General features: G+C 49.2%; 1 protein-coding gene across 1 annotated transcript in view; it reads right to left on the minus strand.

Moving 5' to 3' along the window:
* Positions 1-15,057: 15,057 nt before the first annotated feature.
* TFAP2D (transcription factor AP-2 delta) overlaps positions 15,058-18,561 on the minus strand; it is a 48,840-nt gene continuing 45,336 nt past the window's right edge. Inside the window, exon 8 of the transcript XR_013227053.1 lies at positions 15,058-17,819. The gene's annotated coding sequence lies outside the window, so the exon portion shown is untranslated. The remainder of the gene's footprint in view (positions 17,820-18,561) is intronic.

The raw sequence follows: 18,561 nt of genomic DNA on the forward strand, positions 1-18,561 counted from the left end.
TCTGTTTCCAAGATCGTATTCCCCGCTAGCAAAAGGCTTCGTCGCCCAACGTGGTTTTCTTCCTCAGAGGAACGGAACGATGCGGACAGACCAAACGCATCTCTCGCCGCCGCCGCCCGTCCCCGGGTCCTCTGGTTCCCGGCCAGCCAGAAGCAGCGCGGGTCTGCAGCAAGAGGTCGCCGGCTTCTTTAGTGGATGGAGAAATCCGCGGAGCCTTCCTCTTGAGAATTGACCCTGCGCCCTCTGCTGGCCGCCAGGTGACATTTGAGGACCGCCTTGCATAACCTCCGCTCGTCTGCACGTGGGATGAAGGAGCCGTCAAAGTTTATGGCAGTAGCTATGGGACATCCGGGACACGCACACTTCATACCTCTAAGGCCCTCTCTGACAAAAGACCCCCACAAGAGCATCTTCGGCTGGAGATGATTAACTGATAGTGACCAACCTGCTGGTTGTAGACCAGGGTTTAACTAAAGGGTTTCACTCTTCTAATGATATGTGATGTTATTTTCAGTAGTTAATTATATGAGGGACACCACCCCCAAACTGATTTCCGGAGGGAGGATAGAAATTTAATTAATAATGATGATGACTAATTAATAATGATGAATATTTAACACACACAATGTGATATCCTGCTTGTAAGTGAATAACCAGAGATAGCTAAAATTGGTGATGTATTACAAGTTCTGGCTATGAATTATGAAGTTTGAATTAGAATAAGCTCTATCATTTTTTGTGGGGGGGGAGTAATAAACCATTAGCAATTCTGCTTACCGAAATTGGACCTAATTTTTCTAGCAGCGAGAGCAAAGAGCACAATTCCATTAGAAGAAGAAGAGTTGGTTCTTATATGCCATTTTCCCTACCAAAAGGAGTCTCAAAGCTGCTTCCAATTGTCTTCCCTTTCCTCTCCCCACAACAGACACCCTGTGAGGGAGGGGAGGCTGAGAGAGCCCTGAGATTACTGAAGAAGAAGAAAAGTTGGTTCTTATATGCCGCTTTTCTCTACCCGGAGGAGGCTCAAAGCAGCTTACAGTCACCTACCCATTCCTCTCCCCACAACAGACACCCTGTGGGGTGGGTGAGGCTGAGAGAGCCCTGCTTGGTCAGAATCAGTGCTGTGGCGAGCCCAAGGTCACCCAGCTGGCTGCATGTGGGGGAGCGCAGAATTGAACCTTGCATGCTAGATTATTTATTTATTTATTTGTTTGTTTGTTTATTTATTATATTTCTATACCACCCTCCCCGGAGGCTCAGGGTGGTTTATATTAAACTTATAAACAATACGTAGAACAGTCTTCATTAATAATCATACAATTATAACAGTGGTTATTATTGTATGATTACAACAGTGGTTATTATAAGTCCGCGCTCCTAACCACTACACCAAACTGGCTCTATTAGAAACATAAAGGTCATTGTCTGACAACAGAAAAATCTGATCCTCAAATTTCATAATGCCCCAGTCAATGACCAATAATGTCCTGGTTTTTCATAGACATAGGGTGGAAGGGGCCTGGAATAGACCTTGGTTGCTCTCCAAGGTGCCGTTGGACTCAACTTGGTTCTGCTTCTTCAGACCGGCAAGGTTACTGCCCACCTGCCTCTGCCCACATCCTTTCCCTCCTTCTAAGGATCCCTGAAGACGTAGACATTGTTCTGGGTTTCCTGTTCATCAGTTCAGGCATCATCCAAAAGGGACACCATGTTTGTTTGTTTATTTGATTTATCGATCGCCCCTCTCTGCAGGCAGGCTCAGAGCAGACTGCAACATGTTAAAACTCTTGATGAAATACAGTAAAACAATAGGACCTCGCAACACTTTTCTGTCTCACCCTTTTGGCCAAATGTCCCGGCTGTGGAATCAGACGGAGAACTGAGCCTGTCAGGGCAGCTGGAAAAGGGCATGGAGTGGCAGGAGGGACACCAGAGGCCCAGCTCATTCAGGCCCAGCTTGGTTATGGAGGGGCAGGGAAGCTGGACAAGGACGAAAGTGGATTCATTTGAAACGGGGTCTTGGAGGAGGATTTCATGGGAACTGTGGACCACCCAAAAGACAAAGCAGTGGGGTCTGGATCAAACCCAGACTTTCTCAGATTCCCTGGATGGATGGGAGTTAATTGATTCTTTGCATATTTTAAAATGTGTTAAACATTTATCTGGTGATGTGACCATATATGGTAATCTCGACTCGTGCCCCCCCTCCCCAAATGGCCATTGATGTGCCTGGAAGGGGCGGGGCCCTGGGTGGGTGTGTCCACAGCTCTGCTTTCCAACCATATTCTGCAGGATCCAACAGTTATGGTGGCAGGCAAAGTGGGAGACCCAACCAGAGCGGGACAAACTCCATCAAGGGAGACGCACTCCTCTGTTGGCAAGACCTGAGCAAGACTGCCACGGACAGGACGCTCTGGAGGCCATTGGTCCCCGGGGTTCTTGTAAGCTGGAAGCAACTTGACAGTTCTTCACACACACACACACACACACACACACACACACACACACACACACACACACTCCCTGCATAACACTGTCACCTCCCTACATTCAAGGATTCCTCCTCCTCCCATTTTGGGAGAAATCAACACTGTTTTTTTTTCAAATCCTGCATCTTCTTGTAATCCAAATACAAAGAAGCACCACAGGTGAGTGACCTGTGTGAGAGAGAAGTGGAAAGTTGGCTCTTATATGCCGCTTTTCTCTCCCTGAAGGAGTCTCCAAGCGGCTTACAGTTGCCTTCACTTTCCTCTCCCCACAACAGACACCCTGTGAGAGAGGAGAGGCTGAGAGAGCCCTGAGATTACTGAGGAAGAAGAGTTGGTTCTTATATGCTACTTTTCTCTACCTGAAGGAGTCTCAAAGTGGCTTCCAATCGCCTTCCCTTTCCTCTCCCCACAACAGACACCCTGTGAGGGAGGTGAGGCTGAGAGAGCCCTGATATCACTGCTCGGTCAGAACAGCTTTCTCAGTGCCATGGCAAGCCCAGGGTCAATCAGCTGGTTGCATGTGGGGGAGTGCAGAATCAAACCGGGCTCGCCAGATAAGAAACTGCTGTCCCTAACCAAGACAGCTAGCCACAAGAAGTGTACTCTGCACGTGTTCAGAAGTAGTCTTGTTCTGTTTCCGTATGTGCCTCATCTTGTCAGTCTGAGACCTTTGAGAGTCACTGTTGGCCGGATTGCAGACAAGATGGGCTTTGATGGATCCAGGGCCTGATTCAGTCAAGGGCAGCCTCGGGTGCTCTGGCCCTGGCAATGATCAAAGAATCTTCAATGAAGCCCCCAGTTCAAATTCAGCCTTGCTTCTGAACAAAAGGGGTTGCAATCTAATTCCCCAGTGGTGTGGGGGTGATGAATGTCCACCTAGGATCTGGGGGACCCAGGTCTGGCTCATGCTATGGAAGCTCACAGGGGGCCCTTAGGCCAGCCCGCTGCTGCAGGGAATTGTGGGGACTCCAGTGCAGACAATTTCAAGAGGCAGTTGGATTGACAGAGGGAGCCCAGGTCATCCATCAGTGCCTCTTAGCCCCAAGGTCTAGATGCAACACTCTGTCTGGAGCAGAGATGCTCTGTCTTCTTGGTTCTTGGGGGGGGGCAAGAGTGGGTGGTCTTCTATAGTTCTGGCCCTGCTTGGTGGGCTTTCTGATGGCCCCTGGGCTTTGGCCACTTTGTGATACAGAGTGTTGGACTGGAGGAGCCGCTGGTCATGGCTTCTCTTATATTTTCTCAGCCTAACCTACCTCACAGGGTTGTTGTGAGGATAAATGGGAAGGTGGCGTAAAAATGAAGCCAGTAAATTGCTCCCATGCAAGGCCTATGGATCCCAGGGGGGTTGGGCCTTACAGATGCGTAGTCTTGGCTTGTTTGTATTTGGTGCTTTCACAATACAAAGAACCTCTTCCCTTCCGGAATACTGGACACTTATTTATTTTTTACCTTATGAAAATAAAGTTGGCTCTTTGTTTATATCTTTCTCATTAACACTGAGATGCCAATCATTCTTTGACTCAGAAAACACACTGTTTTGTCAAGTTGCAGAAAACTCACAGGGTGGCACAGAGCTAATAGCTCCCTCTACTACTGGAGCTCAGTTATATTCCTGCCCACTGCAAAGAATTCAGATTTTAGGTCAGGCAGGTGGAGTTGAGAGAGTTTGCAGAGAACCCAGCAGGCTTATGGGAGATGAGTGAAGGATCAACTGGCTCTTAACTGGCCCCCACACTGGCTCTCCAGGGTACCTTTTGATCTCCCACTTTTCTCAGCCCGGAGTCTCCAAGCGGCTCACAATCACCTTCCATTCCTCTCCCCATAGCAGGCCCCTTGGGAGGTAGGTAGGTAGGGCTGAGGGAGTTTGGAGAGAACTGCGACTGGTCCAAACTCCCCACAAGCACCAAGGGATGGAAGGGGGGAAATCAGACCCGGCTCTCCAGATTGCACTCTGCTGTATGTCAAGTGGGGCTGGTTGCCATCAACAGACCTGGTTCAGGACACTGGTCCAGCCCCCCACCTCCTACTCCTGGTCACCTCCAATGGAAAGGAACCAGCAAATCCAGAGGGGCCACCGTCTCTGCTGGCTGCAGAAAGAATACACTGGAAAACCCACAGACTAGACCACATCAGCAGGTCATGGCAGGTGTCCTTCCTAGGCTGAGACATGCGTAGTGTTCCCAGAGGATTCATAGGAAGGACCTCATTTTCCCTCTGTGTCCTCTTTCCTTGGCTATATAAGTGATATTATCACATGCTTCTGGTGTGTGATTCTGCCATACAATCGATCGATCGATCGATCAATCATCCCCTTCCCTCCACCTTTCCTCTTTCCCTCCCCTCCATCCTTTCCCCAACCCCTTTTCCTTCCCCTTTTCCCCCAGCCAACTGCTAGCTGTCTCCCTCAGCTTGAACTTTCCCTCCTTTTCTCCCCTAGTATTCTTTCTTCTTGTCTCCCACCCGCCAGCATAACATCTCCCTCTCCTTCAGTTTACTTCTTCCCCTTTCTGTGTTTGCTTCTCCCTTCTGTCTTCTGCCTAACTAAAGTCTCCTCCCCGTTTTTGACCAACCCATACAGAAGCTTGGAAGGCAGGACAACCTTGTGGTTGCCTAGCAACTGCCAAAATGGCTGCCCATGTCTCCAACTCTAGTTACACAAAAGCTCAGTGTGAATTCGTCAGTTAAAGCAAAATATGTTGCTTGTGTTGTTTAGTTATTTTTACCCCTCCCCACACCTATACGTGTACATTCTCAATCTGTCCTGGGCCCCATTGCGTGGAGTTTTTGATCCACACTCCTTGACCCAATTCAGGATTGGATGTAACGATGAAGAAAGTTTGATTAATTTTTTACCAAATTAAAAGGTGTGTTTTGCTACTATAGGACAGCACATAATTCAAAGGCTTAGGCCCCCCTAATATAGTCCATAAGAGATAGTAATTTTAGGTTTAAAATCCATGGCTTACTCATCCTTAGGATATTTCTAATGAAGAAGACCATGGCACGGCATTCAAGGAAATAAAAGAAGCCTGTTCCTTTCAGGTTACATGATAAAAAAAAGCCGAGGAAGAAAAATGGACCGCTTCCCTTTGAACTGGTATTTAAAGAAGATAAAAGAAAGAACGTTTTTCTCCATTTTGCCAAGTGGTCTCTGAATGTCTTTCTGTGAATTCAGGCCCCCCCCCACCTCTAAATAACTTTGGACTGTGATGAATCTAGAAAGGGAACAGGGGGAGAGAGACAAGAGAGAGGCACATCCGTGTGGCCTATTTTGCCAATATCCCTAAAATGAATTGGTCACACCAAGGTTTCTCTCCTTCTCAGCTTTTAAATCTTCCAATCCGGTTAGGTGGGTGGGTGGGCTCCCCAACTCTCCTGCTGGCCTTTGAAGCACCCCCTTCAGGAGCAGCAGCCAGTTGTGCAGAGGTGGACCAGATGTTAAGGCTCTTCTTAAGACCAGATGTTAAGCCAACTTAAGATCACGTCTCAAGCCAGAAATTTGGGGGTGACCATTGATGCCTCACTAACACTTGAGGCACAGGTCAAGCAGGTAGCTGGCCAGGCATTTTTCCATCTCCGCCAGGCTCGGCTACTAGCGCCCTATCTGTCCTCCGAACACTTGGCCACAGTGATCCATGCGACGGTCACTTCCAGACTAGATTTCTGTAACTTGCTCTACACCGGCCTGCCTCTGGGCTTGATCTGGAAACTGCAACTGGTCCAAAATGCGGCTGCTAGAGTCCTCACAGCTACATCGTGGAGGGCCCATATCCAGCCAGTTCTGAGGCAGCTGCACTGGTTACCAGTTGCCTTCCGGATCAGGTTCTAGGTTTTGGTTTTGACCTTCAAGGCCATCCGTGGTCTAGGCCCAGCATATATGAGGGACCGCCTATCGCCCTATACCCCCCGCAGGGCCTTACGCTCTGTGGGGGCTAACCTATTGGTCATTCCCGGCCCCAAGGAAGCTCGCCTAGCCTTGACCAGGGCCAGGGCCTTTTCGGTCCTGGCCCCAACCTGGTGGAATGAGCTCCCGGGAGAGCTGCGGGCCCTGCGGGAACTTTCAACGTTCCGCAGGGCCTGCAAGACGGAGCTCTTCCACCAGGTCTATGGTTGAGGCTGGGCAGCAAGGGAGATCTGCCCCCCCCTCACAAATGTGTTTCCTTCCTTTTAGTGGGGTTATGGAAATTGGGTTATTTGCATGAACCTGGCCGCCATTCTTGTCTTGCCTTGTTGCAATTAATGTACTATGTTTTATTGTTCTTATTACTGTTTTTAGGGGGTTGGTTTTATGTGACCCGCCTCGAGCCTCCGGGGAGAGGCGGGATATAAATTAAAGGATAATAGTAATAATAATAATAATAATAATAATAATAATAATAATAATAATAATATAACAAAAAGCCCTCTTCTCATGTGCACCCATGTGACCCAATGAGCTCTGATCCAGCTTGGTGCCAACTCCAGGCTGGAATATTCCTGGAGGCTAGAGGGCAGAGACTGAGGAAGATGGAACGTGGGGAGAGAAGGGACCTTGATGGCGGATTGTGCCGTAGAGTCCCCCCTCTGAAGGCACCATTTCTCCCAGGGGTGTGATCTCTCCATCATCTGGAGATCAGCCATCATTCTGGGAGATCTCCAGGCCCCACCTGGAGACTGGCAACCCTCCACCCAGCACATAGCAAGGCAGCTGTCTAGCTTTTCTGGCTCAAGCCACAAATCCCCCAACACGAAATCACTCACCGAGGAAACCTTCTCCATTCCAAGGTTGGGTCTGGAGAGCCCACGTGGCAGGCTGGTCATGAGTCTGGAGAGCTGGGCTTGATTCCCCACTCGTTCTCCTCCACAGGCAGCCAGCTGGGTGTCCATGGGCCAGTTACAGTTCTCTCTGAGCTCACTCAGCCTCACCTCCCTTACAGGTGTCTATTGTGGGGAGAGGAAAAGGAAAGTGATCGAAAGCCACCATGAGACTCCTTCGGATAGAGAAAAGCAGCATCTAAGAACCAACTCTTCTTCTTCTTCAGTAATCTCAGGGCTCCCTCAGCCTCCCCTCCCTCACAGGGTGTCTGTTGTGGGGAGAGGAAGGGAAGGCAACTGGAAGCCCCTTTGAGACTCCTTCGGGTAGAGGAAAGCAGCAGCTAAGAACCAACTCTTCGTCTTCGTCTTCTTCGTCTTCTTCTTCTTCTACTTGGTCTTCCGTCTTTGTCTTCTTCTATATCTAAGGCTGTTGCTGAGGGACGGAACAGCTTCCATGTCTTGCCAGGGTGCTCTCTTGGTCTTGTGAGGCTCAAAGCAGAAGATGGGAGGCTTTCCTTCTGTCTGTTTCTTACCTGGATTCCATGCCGAAGCGTGCAGGACTTCCTACCTACTGGACACCCTAGAATAGCCCCCTCTCCTTAGATCTCAGAAGCTAAGCAGGGCCAGCCCTGATTAGTACTTGGATGGGAGGCCACCAGGGAAGTCCAGGATTTCTGTGCAGAGGCAGGGAATGGCAGATCCCCTCTGCTCCTGTGTCCTGACCTGAGCGGCCCAGGTTAGCCCCATTTCATCAGATCTCAGAAGCCGAGCAGGGGTGGCCCTGGCCAGTACTTGGATGGGAGGTCACCAAGGAAGGGCAGGGTCGCCATGCAGAGGCAGGCCATGGCCAACCCCCCCCCCCCTGAACGTCTCCTGCCTTGAAATCCCCATGGGGCAGTGACTTTGGTGGCACATTCAGAAAAACAAGCCAACCCCCCAGGACCAGCTTACCACAGTGTTTGGTGGTTTTGCTTGCCTTAGAATGCCGACCCTGTGTTGGCCGGACAACTTGTGCCAAAGGTTGTGTCCCTGCCACAACCCCCACCTCTGCTCTCAGTCAAGGGCTGGCCCCACACTGTCTCTCCGAAAATCATGGTTTGTTTTTCTTTTCGGAATGCCGATGAATGTACTCTGAGGGAGGGCCAATTATGATGGGGAACAGCACTGATGGACTCTCTTCGAAATGCTGGACCCCAGCCCTTGACCTCCCTTGCTCGGAAAAGGAAGGACAGCATCTTGGTTGGGGGGGGGGAGGCTTGACTGTCTTTAATAAGGACTGTGTGATCTGCAGCCAAAAGCTGGAGGTGAATCTCTCCCCCCTGCAGGTGCTCTCCCAAAGGGGCCCATTCCAGTCGGAATGGAGAATACTTGCAGTCCTGCAGGCCCCTCTCCGTGGTCTAAGGCAGCACCCACTGCACCCCCAGTTGCCACCAGATTTCGGCGTTTTGCTTTCTGGGGGTCCCATGCCTAATCACTTCCTCCTTCCAAAGCCAGTTTCCTGCAAATCCGAGTGTCCCCCTGGGTTCTAAAGAGCCCTATCGTGGGGCCCACCCTGCAGACAAGCATTTTCCAGGGACAAGGCCTTGGGCCATTAGATACAGGGGAGTGCAATGTCCGTCCTCTGCAGCAGCGAGCAATTCCCTGTAGATGAGCTTCAGACATAGCCCAGCAGAGGGCGCCGGTGCACACACAGTTCTTGCTTCTCTCGAAATCGGAATCGAGGCTGGGGAAGGATTTTTATTCTTAGTGTATTTTTGATGCTGCTGCTGCATAAGTGCATAATGCAAGTCCCAGATGGGCATGAAAACCATGCAGATACATTGCAAATGACTGCTGGATTCAACTTGCCAATTGCAATATGGGCATAAATAAATAAATAATCTTAATTCTTTTAATAACAATCAAAAAATAAAACCGTTCAAATGCTGCTACTAGTTTTGATTGAGGGGGTGTCAGAGCTCTTGGAGTGATCTTCCCTCCGCAGCTCTTCTTGATGGGCGTGTGGGTTTCGGATTTCCCTGGCCTTTTAGTTAAGCTCAAGTGTGGAAAGAGAGAGAACAAAAGGAAGGAAGGAAGAAAAAGGAAGACAGGAAGGAAAGAAAAAGAGAAGGAAAGAAGGGAAAGAAAGCAAGCAGTTAGAAAGAAAGGCAGGCAGGCAGGAAGAGGGAGGGAGGGAGGGAGGGAGGATAGCAATTCCCAGGGGCTTTCCGCATTCGTCCAAAATAACACAATGGTTACTAATTGAAATCGCTACAGTTTTGCCGTTATGCACAACATCGTTGACAATCTGCAACACTCCTTAAACCGATCTGCAAAAAGCGCTTCGTTGTAGCGCTTTCAGGGAAATCCCCAAAAGTGGATTCACCCTCCGGAAAGCGCTACACTCCTGCAACCAATCTGCAACACTAACGGGAAAGTTCTGTGCGTTACCATTGTTGCGGTTTCTGCAAAGTCCCTCCCCCTGGCTCTCTCCTCTGATCTTCCGGCGAAGCGATCGCCATTTTTTTTTCTCCGAGCGAGCAGAGATCAACGCACCAGTGAGCCTTCGTTTACCCAGCGAGGTTTCCCCGGCTGCAGTCCCTCTGTTTAAAGTCACCAAGTACAAGCCCGTTTGCTGGTTTATTTTCACTTTATTTTCACTTTATTTCCACACTGTTTTCGGCCAAAAATCGCGCCCGTGAGGGGGGGGGATTTTTTTTTCACTTGGGGGGGGGAACGTGGCAACGATGAAACGGCAGCTCAAACACCACCTGCCAGCTGGATGGGTCTCTCCGTTGCAACGAATCAATGCAGATTCGTTGCAACTGGTGTGTTTTTGGTTTTTTTAAAACTTCCTTAAAGGGAAAGGGGCTTTTTGGGAGCATGCTAACGGCCACCCATTGGCTGGTTGACGGCCAGGGGCGGGACACAGCTCAGCAATAGAGCTTCCTTTCTAGCGATTTTTGCCGAGACCGGAACCCTGTGGGAAATGATAGAAACGCACCTGGATTCCACTACAAAGGCAGGTATGCGTTACGCCGAATTCCACTATTTAAAATGGCGATTTTTCGTTCAGCAAACAATTTGCTACATGGATCCCGGTGCGGAATGGCCCCCAGTCATTAATTATGGGTTAACCCATTAAAGATGTTACTGATTAATGCACTGCACAAGTCACTCCTGGTTAGGCATGGAGAGCTACGTTTATTCTCCTTCTTGATGGGCAGACAGGTGACAAAGACTGAACAAAATTAGACCTCCGACACACACGCTGAGTCACTCTGTAGAGCCAATTGGAGCTAACTTTGGATCTGGCGAAGCCCCTTGATGGGTCCCCAGCCTTGTGGAATCATGAACTCAGAGCTGCAAGGGGAGTGGAGTGGAGGGCCTGACATGGGCTGCTACAGAATAGTCACCAATATTCACAGACATGTCACAAAGGCCTCTTGGCAAGAGCATCTCAGCAAGTCGGGTAGCGCTTGAACAGGAAAGCAAACGTCTCATTGTATTGCAAGGTGCATGCTCAAGATTTGTGTGTCCATGTGTGTGTGTGTGTGTGTGTGTGCGTGTGTGGAGCCAGGGGAAGGTGGGCTTTGGGGAGTGGAGGGACCTCGGTGGGATGTAAGGCCATAGAGTCCACCCTCCAAAGCAGCCCTTTTCTCCAGGGGATCGATTGTGCTAGTGGAGATCTCCAGGTGTCACCTGGAGACTGGCACCCCTAAAGTGGGTGTGGCAGGAGGTAAGTGGATGGGGGCTGCCAGACCCTCCAGAAGAGCTCATGGCCCTAAGAAGGACGTGGAAGGTGAGCCTTGGAGACCGTTTGTCCTCACTGAGGCAGGGTTTAAATATGCAAACGCTGCTTAAGAACAGTTTTATTTAGTTACTAGCATTAAAGCCCGTTTTATTGTGAGATAAAATGGGCGCTAGGCAAGAGTGGGCATGGGTGGGGGTTCTCCCGGCTGCTCCTGGGGCCGGGAGAAGCCGGAGACGCCCGTAGCCCACCCCGGAGCATGGCTGGGCCTTCTGCCGAGCGCTGGAGTGGCCTTGGTAGAAGCAGGAGGAGGAGCAGGCTGGTCAGAGGACTCACTGCATCGGCTGGCAGTTCAGTCTATGCGGTGATTCCCTGGCCGGGCTTTGCGCGGCTCCCCATTGGCTGCTTGGCCCAGGATGGACATTCGGAGGGGCCAATCAGGAGCCACTTTGCAGCTCCTGATTGGCCCCTCCGTGTTTTTATCCCGGACAGGGCCCGCCCTAACTCCTCCCAGACAGCCCTTACTCGGGCGGTTTAAAGATGTTTTATTTATCTATTGTATTTCTATACTGCCCTTCCCTAAGGCTCAGGGCGGTTTACATAAAGCACAGGGGTATATATTGCCATCATAATAACAACAACCATAACGGTGGGAACCAAAACTGAGTAACAATATTGTAACAGTTAACAGTACAATAATAGCTCTCTAAACATGAACCCGGAGGGAGGTCAGTTTGGGTTCAGTCATGGAGGGGCCAGTGGAAGGTGTTGGTCAGACCTCAACGGAATGCCCTGTGAAAGTTGAGGAAGGGCCCCAATCTCTTCAGGGAGCTCGTTCCACCCGGTGGGGGCCAGGACAGAGAAGGGTCTGGCCCTGACTGAGGCCAGACAAGCTTCCTTGGGGCCAAGGGCAGAGTATAAGATTCTCTGGGGGGTGTAGGCAGAGAAGCAACCTCTCAGGTACACTGGCTGCATATGTCCTGGAAGCCGATTCCCTGCCAGAACCTTGATCTGGAATTTGACTGGCAACCAGTGTAGCTGTTGGAGGGCAGGCCAGATGTGGTGTCTCCATGGTGTATTTTTGAGGATTCTGGCCGCAGCATTCTGGACTAGGTGCTGTTTCTGGGCCAGAGTTAAGGGAAGGCCTGCATAAAGCTCATTGCAGAAGTCTAGTCTAGAGGTGACTGTTGGATGGATCACTGTGGCCAGATGTTCTGGGGCCAAGTAGGGTGCTATTAGTTTGGCTTGGTGAAGGTGGCAAAATGCCAGCTGTGCTACTCTTATGACCCATGGCTCCATGGAAAGGGAAGCATCAAGGGTCACACCCAGGTTTCTGGTGGAGTGGGCCACTGATAGTTGCAGTCTGTCCAGGTCAGGCAGGCCTGCTTCCTCACTTGGACCCTTCCTGCCCAACCACAGGACCTCCATCTTTGCAGGGTTGTGCTTCAGACGACTCTGCTTGAGCCACCTTGTCACCGCTTCCAGGCATCTGGCTAAGGGTTCTGGGGGTGGGGTGGTCATCCATCAGGAGGAAGAGATGGGTGTCATCTACATATTGGTGACAACCCAGCCCAAACTCCTGTGCCAGTTGTGTGAGAGGGCAAATGAAGATGTAAATAGGATTGGGGAGAGGGTCGCTCCCTGGGGACTCCACATGGGAGGTGATGGTAGTTGGATACTCTTTCTCCTATGTCTGTGACCCTGGAGAAGGGAGATCAGCCATTTGAGGGCTCTCCCCAGTACGAGGAAAGGTTGAGGGAATTTGGTCTGTTTAACCTGGAGAGACTAAGAGGGGATCTGATAACCACATACTTAAAGGGCTGCCATATAGAAGATGGAGCAGAGTTGTTCTCTCTTGCCCGCGAGGGTCGGATCAGAACCAATGGGATGAAAATAATTCAAAAAAACCTTTTGGCTAAACCTCCGGAAGAAGTTCCTGACAGTTAGAGCGGTTCCTCAGTGGACCAGGCTTCCTCGGGAGGTGGTGGGTTCTCCTTCTTTGGAAGTTTTTAAGCAGAGGCAGGAGAGCCATCGGACAGAGAGGCTGATTCTGGGACCTTAGGCAGATGATTGTGAGTGGGGGCAGAAGGGACGGTGTCCATGTTTGGCTCCTGCGGCCTTTCTTGCATAGGGAAATGCTGATTGCCACTTTGGGGTCAGGAGGCAAATTTTCTCCAGGCCAGACTGGCCAGGGATTCTGGGTTTCGGGGGGGGGGATGGAATTGGGGTCACCATGGGTGGTCAGGCAGTTGTGAGTGTCCTGCCTAGTGCAGGGGGTTGGACTAAATGACCCTGGAGGTCCCTTCCAACCCAAGGATTCCATGATTCGTGATGGGGCCTGCCAGACAGAGCTTTTCCATGGGGCCTGCGACTGAGGCCTACAAAGACTACTAATTAGCAGGCCTCTCTATGCAAACACCCCATTCAGCAGCCAGTCCCAAAGCCCCTCACCCCTCCCTCCCTCCCTCTGACTGGAGAGCTGGTGCTGAGACTGTTGATGGGTTTTAAGGCAGATCTGATTGCTTTACACATTCGATACGTTTCAAACATGGTCTTCTCCTACGTAATATTGTGAGCGGCCCTGATTGCTTCATGAAGAAAGAAAGAAAGAAAGAGAAGCCAGCGAAAGTTCCTAAAAAGGGGCTCCCGTTGAGCAGCCTCCCCTGCAATTCATTTACCCCACAAGGCTTGATGAAATCTGTGGGAGTTCTCCAGAAGGGCGCATGAGGGTTGTGCGCAGCTGCGTCAGCCTGGAACGGCCGATTCGGACCCCACAGCGCACAGCCCCATAGTAAGGATTGATTAGCGGTCCTTGTGCCGGAAAGTTGCCCCTACCGGAGTTGACAAGGCCTCCGAAGGTGGTACCACTTGATCCCCAAAAACCATGTTTCGAAGGAAAGTTGGTGGCCCTTGTCAGCAAGGCTCCCCAGACTCAGTTTTGGCCCTGGCCTCGAGGCAAAGAGTCAGCAAGGCATGTTTTTTGGCAATAGGAGCGGTTACTCAGGAACTTGGGGATTAACCAAAAAGATTGGCCTCATTTTCTGCAGTTTATACAAAAGACTGGCTTTGTGACACCTTTCAAAACGCTTCCAGTGGACAATCCCACTGAGCTGTCCCGTCTTCTGACTTGGGGGTATGCTTACCACATTGATATAGATTATATAGACTATAGATTTGTGGAACACAATTGAGTCATACGCACACTTTAGCCACAGTCTGTCTATGGTTTATTTTTAGGTCAGGCAGAGTTCATTGTTGGCTTCTGTGGCACTATGTGTATAGTCATTTCTTTGTCTCTCAAAGTAGCCTTGAGTTTGTCAAAAGCAGATAGCTCCTGAAAGTAGCATCCCTCCATATAAAGGAATGTATTCTTTGAAACAAAGAGCGAGAAAATTGTAATAAGATATATAGCCATCCGTGATAGGTCAGATTGTACGCCCTTCGTCGTCGACCTGATTGGTCAAAGGGACAGTGAGGGAGTGAGCATCAGGATACCTCATGATGACGTATCAAGGTCTTAAAAATGAGCTGCCCTGATGCAGACTTCAGAGAATGCACCAATTAGCTTTCTCTCCATGCTTGCAAACATGTGTCCTAAATAAATCCTATTGCTGCTTAGCTGTCTTTGTTGGGGTCTTGTAAACTTTACACTGAATGATCCATAACAACATTGCATGAAAAGCAAAGAAAATCGGGATTCTACCGTGGAGGGAGGGGATCCTGTTGGATCTGCAGCCGCAGTTGCCAAAGCAGGTCCCCAAAGTGGGGCTCATAGCCCCTGATGACAACTTTCTTGACACTGGCCCCGTGTTTTTAGAAAGTGGGTGGGGCCAGGTGGGGCTTTTGCCCAGCAAGGCTTCTGATTGGCCATTGCATATTTGGCAGCGTAATTGTCTGCCCGCACCCACCAAAGAATTCGAAGGATGCCTACGGGCTGAAAAAGTTTGGGGACCCCCCTGTTAAAGGCATAGAAGGAAATAAAATGGCGGCCTAGAAGAAGCTTTTTAGAAACCCCCAAGACAAAAAGATGGGTGGCCGAGAGCATAAACCAACATAGATTTTATTGCCGTGAAATGTTCGTTTCAGTGTGGTCATTGTCTTAATAGACTCATGTCAAACGGACAAGTCATATAAGAAAGAGAAAGAGGAAAGGGGGGGGGGAAATGCATTTTCACCACCAAATTAGAAATCAGCGCATTGGAATGGGGGAGGGGCAGAAGAAACAAGGTTCACCTGGCTTGTGATCAAGTGCTTACTCACATTTAAGTACAATTACAACAGCTGCTGTACAGAACAGAATCCATCATACAAAAGGAAAGCTATTTATTTATAGGTATATATAAAAATTAATGTAAGTCAAAGGAACTGAGATCTGACCTTTATCTCACCGAGGGAAAGCACCTTCCTCTTCCCAGTCCTGCAAACAGCATTTCTATTGAGCCCAGAGCACAGCCGGGAGAGAAAGAACATTGTAGGATTTGTGTTGGCCCAAATTTTCCAACATGCCAATTCCTCTTCCCCTTTTGCCATGTTCTGTCTCCGGAGGCTACGATCAGGACCAAATTCGCCTGGATTCATCAGCAGCTCTGATACTTCATTTCTGGAGGGATTGATGGTTTGAAGGTCTTGTTTCGGGGTGGGGTGGGGGGGACACCCACACTCAGGACTATGCAAGGGGGGACGGGTGCATTCAGGCTAGCAAGACTGCCACCATGTTAGTGCTTCTATAAAACAACCATGCCTGTGAGGAAACCCCAAAGGTAGAGATGAGTAGGGAGTGGTATTTACAAAGAGATCTGAAAACATTCCCTGTGCATCCGGCCATTGGGATTGACCATGAGGGTCAATAGGTGGTAGCAACCCTGTTTTTGCCAACAAACATATATTCCACAGGGATACTTGTCTGGTACACCAGGTTGCAAAGATACATTACATTCCCAGATGTGCACATAAAAACAAGATTCAAATTTAAGTATAAGTGCTTTCTGGTTGGAGAAAAAGAGTTAACCATCTGTTAGCCCAGAGTTTACTAAAAGGAGCAAAAAAGCAAAAGGTTTGTCAGGACTAACCACTCCAGGGTTCCTGTGAAATTGTGGACAGCACAGAAAAATTAATAGCACAATCCTACACAGAGGAACTCTGGTCAAAATCCACCAGAATCAATGAACGTAGCCAGGGGTAAATGTGCATGGCATAGCCTCTGAGTGTTATGAGGGCAAGTTGCAATTGTTTGGGGAATAGGGAGCCACTCTTTGTTACAAAGCCCAAGATTTCCAAACAGAAGAGAGCTCTAATATTCATTTATTTTTTCACCCCAAAAGGTGTAGAACTCTCCCATACAGTTACAAGGTCACTGTTATGCCTGATCCTTAATCACAGCAAGAGTATTGGAATGGTGGCCACAGAATCTGATGACCCATTTGGCCAATGAGGCTGTCTCTGTCCGTGAGAGCATCTCTGAGGGCCGGATGTTACTTCTCTTGTTCAAAGGAGAGCATGACCAATATATCCACCAAGCAGTTCTCCAATCTGAGGCATGGCAATATGGTAGTTTGCCCAAATGGTTTGGTAAAGAGCCACAAGATTCAAACACAATAAAATCAGAGTCCAGTCGGGCACCTTTAAGACCAACAAGGATTTATTCAAGGCGTGAGCTTTCGAGTGCAAGCACTCTTCGTCAGACTAAGAACTGACCATCATAACAGTAGGAATATAGAAGCAAAAGTTAATCCTGTTACATTAGTAAACTGTGTCACAGCATCCAAACACAGCCACATGATAATTCTTTGCCAAAACAGCCAATCAAAACCCTCGAACCCATTTGTAGTTCACAAGGACATATTAGAAATAAAACTATGTCTGAGGAAGAGGGCTTGCACTCGAAAGCTCCCGCCTTGAATAAATCTTTGTTGGTCTTCAAGGTGCCGGACTGGACTCTGATTTTATTGTGCTCCTTCAGACCAACACGGCTACTCATTGGAATCTACCTTTATGGAAGATTCAAACAGTCATTAAATTTCGTTTGGATAAAGTTACATTGACATGAGATATGCAATGGACACCAAATACCAAATCCTACCCATGGAGGGTTCTGTTGGCGTTTACGGTACCATCTTCATACCCATTGAATCTCTATTTGGGAGGAACACGGAAGCAACTGTCTGCATCTTAAGATCTCTGCATCTGCAGTCCTAAGCGGAATTGCCCCCTCGTAAGTCCATTGAAGTCGGTTAACTTAGGAGGGGGTAGCTCTGCTTAGGCCTTCACCATGATGCAGGCATCCGGACATGCTTAAGAAGGGTGTGGGCCTCACACATCTCAGACCAAGTCAAGCTAACTGCCACAAGCATCTGTGAATCCTGTGCACTGCGACTCCAAGATAAGCTGTTCGTCAACATTTGCAAAGTGAAATCAAATCCAGTTTGGGAACTGGGAGACTGGGGAATTCTCGGGATACACTTCCGTGGACTTTTCCTTGTTCCTGTGTCCTGATGAGCAGTCAGGTTCTGTAGCCTGAATGGCACCTGTAAAATCCCATGTGACCTGTTAAAGGCACAATTGCAATAGGGGTTTGAAAAAGAGCAAGTGATCGCTATAGACATTATGATCTGGTCATGTTTCATGGCAAGTCTTCTAGATTTTGGAACTTTTGTGAGAGACAGGAGGCAAAGTATAAGAAGAAGTGCTTGCAAGTGTGCTCTGTCTTAAGACCAGGCTCTTGTTATGTTCCCATTCTCGTACTGATAGCTTCAGAGGGCAGCCTTGTTGGTCTGCTGTAGAACAGGCAGAGTCACGTCCAGGAGAACCTGAGAGACCAAGAAAAATTTCATGGTATAAGATCCCTTTGCCTAAATAAGGGCCCGTTGGCTCCTGAAACCTTATAGCTCCCAAATTTTTGGTCTCTATGGTGCTACTGGACTCGAATCTAGCTATAGCCCTGCAGTGTCAAGACTGCATCCTAACTGCTATGGAGGGGAAATGCCTGAGACGGCCACAGAAAGAGGATGGATGGACAGACGGACGGGCGGAGGGACGGACGGGTGGGTGGGTGGATGGATGGACGGACGGATGGATGACGAGTGGATTTTTGGAGTGAGTGTATGCCCCTGGTATACACAATGATGTGATCTGTGAACGCCAGGCCCTCTCTGAAAAAAATTGACTAGTAATCTAGAATTCTAGCAGACACCTGGTAAAATAATTCCAAACTGATGTCCAAACTGATGACAAATCAGGATAGGGACAATTCTCCCATCCTTGGTGAGAAACAAGAACAGTGAGGGGAAAAAAACTGGCAGCCTCTAAAGTCTGAACGGTCACAAGCATGAAATCTGTACTTCATTACCACTAAGAAGAGGAAGAAGAAGAGTTGGTTCTTATATGCTGCTTTTCTCTACCTGAAGGAGTCTCAAAGCAGTTTACAATCTCCTTCTCTTTCCTCTCCCCACAGCAAGCACCCTGGAAAGGAGGTGAGCCTGAGAGAGCCCTGATAGAACTGCTCTGGGAGAACAGCTTCTAACAGGGCTGTGATGAGCCCAAGGTCACCCA

The sequence above is a fragment of the Paroedura picta genome, chromosome 1 (genome assembly GCF_049243985.1).
Source record: "Paroedura picta isolate Pp20150507F chromosome 1, Ppicta_v3.0, whole genome shotgun sequence".
Classification (NCBI taxonomy): domain Eukaryota; kingdom Metazoa; phylum Chordata; class Lepidosauria; order Squamata; family Gekkonidae; genus Paroedura; species Paroedura picta.